Source organism: Mesitornis unicolor, unplaced genomic scaffold (assembly GCF_000695765.1).
Source record: "Mesitornis unicolor isolate BGI_N332 unplaced genomic scaffold, ASM69576v1 scaffold43021, whole genome shotgun sequence".
Lineage (NCBI taxonomy): Eukaryota > Metazoa > Chordata > Aves > Mesitornithiformes > Mesitornithidae > Mesitornis > Mesitornis unicolor.
Window position 1 is genome coordinate 4620 of NW_010165248.1, and position 2192 is coordinate 6811.

The following is a 2192-nucleotide window of genomic DNA, read 5'->3' on the forward strand; positions in this document are numbered from 1 at the left end:
GTCTTTGACTCAGTAGTGGTGTTGTGGTGGATCTCACGGTCGTGGGGGTGCTTCTTGAGGGGAGGGTGTAGTGGGAGGTGCCGCTCCTCAGGAGAGAGCGAGGTTTTGTTGGTTCTTCTGGGGCACTGACTACGGCTGTACTGTCGTGACTCAGGCTTCAGCTCCTCTTCAATCGCTCTCAACACCCATCTTGTATTAGTAAAAATTGTGGTTTTCTTTTTTTTTTTTTTAAAGCTGTGGTTTTCTCTTTTCTTCTGACACTATTAACCAGAGTTCACCTGATGTGTATCATTGAGCCCAAGAAAGAAGTGGAGGAATCAAATTGGAGGATAACATGGGTTGAAGAACTTGTTGAAGTGGGTGCTAACTTGAACTTTCTGTAGCTTTAATTCAGCTTGGTTGTGATGTTTATGTGCCGTACCTGTGTTTTGAGTACACTGTAAGCAGGTAGCTTCATCAGTGAGTGCAGCTCTTCTACTGATAGGTCTGGTTTCCCTGTTCTAGTTCTAAAATGACTGTATATTATAGTGGTGTATAAATTAAAAAAAAACCAAACAAACAAGTTCTCTGATTTTCATATGGACCTAAGTAATCAGATGCTGAACATATGCTGAATTTCAGTGAGTTCTGTGTGCTTTAGACCTCTAATCTTTGAACATTGCAGTGAGACATTTTTCAGATCATTCTATATAACTACTTCTTCAGGTCTTATGTTTAGTTGGTTTAGTTGACGTTATTGCTCTTAAAACTATTATTCTGGAGGAATTCTCATTTAGTGAGTAGATAGCTGCGTTCCTTGGTAAAATCTAGAGGATGTAGGGATCTTAATCTTCTTCAGTCTTTTTCTAAACTAGGGATATCTTCATCACTGCCACCTCTGTTAACTTTTGCACCAAAAGTGAAAGATGGATAAAAATCTAAGAGATAAATGTATCATCTGGTGTTTTGTGGAAATCGATCATTCTGCAGAGCCTCTAAAGGAATTTAAGGAAAAATATGTGCTCTTTAGTGATAGGTGATTAGCCAGATGGCCTGCACAGAGCTCTAGGTGTAACCAGCACCCATTCTTTCCTTTCTGGAGTTACAGTGAATGTGAAGAAAAATGGGGTTGTTACAGTGGTGATTTAGAAGACAAAGGTTGCAGATCCATATGAATTCAGATGTAGTCAATCTCACTGCTTTTGCAACAACCTTTTTTGATTATATGATGATGATGATTATTAAACTGTTTGGGAGGGGTACTGAAGCTGAATAGTATGTAAAATGAACAATATAGTTTTTCTATATTGCCATCTTAGTTCAAGGAGGGCATTGTGCAGGAGCCCCATGATGTTGAAACTTTTTAAAACCCTGATGAAGTTGATAAAGGTGTGAAGTCTTAAAATCAGAGAAGGAAGTTGTGGTGTGAATATTGTCATTTTCCTAAGAAAAAGGAAACGAAAATGCATAATCATATTAATACATGACTCTTACTGTTTTCCCATCTGAAAACAGAATGAAATCTGGAAACCTTGTGATTGTCTGAACATGAATTTAAAACCCATTGACGCTTTTAGAGAAAGAGAACAATAACTCGGATGTCTTGCTCAGTAAGTACTTCAGCTTTCCTCTCGAGTTTGGGATGTTACGCATTGAAATCACAATGGTGATTTTTGTGTGGTTCAGATAGAGATCCCAAAGAGTGTAGCATAAAAGGATAGCCTCATCTTCCCCTGAGCTGAGACCTGAGCTTGCTGCCTCCTTATTACAGCATTGTGTACTGATACATTACCTCCCAGGTAGACTGTACTGATTATCCTCAAACAAGGTAATCGCAGTTTGAAATACTTACTAAAAGTAGCAAATACTCTTTTGTGGTGTTGGGTTTTTTGTTATTTGGTTTGTTGGGGTTTTTTTGGTTGCTTCTGGCTTTTTTTAGCATGTTTTTGTCTTGTGATTTGGGTTTGAAATGATGAATGGTAGTAAAATGACAAAATTTTGTGAGTAATCAGTAAAATTTTATGCTTATTATGGTCATTAAGAACAGAAATACTAATGTTCTGGGAGGAAGTTGTTTTCTTCTGACTCACGACAGACCTGCTGTGTGGTGTTTAGTGTGATTTACAGTATGGGGTTTTGGGTTTTTTTTTCCAAAGGAGGGTGTTGATTTTCTCACCCAATTCCATACTTTGATACTGGTTTTCAGTAAAATT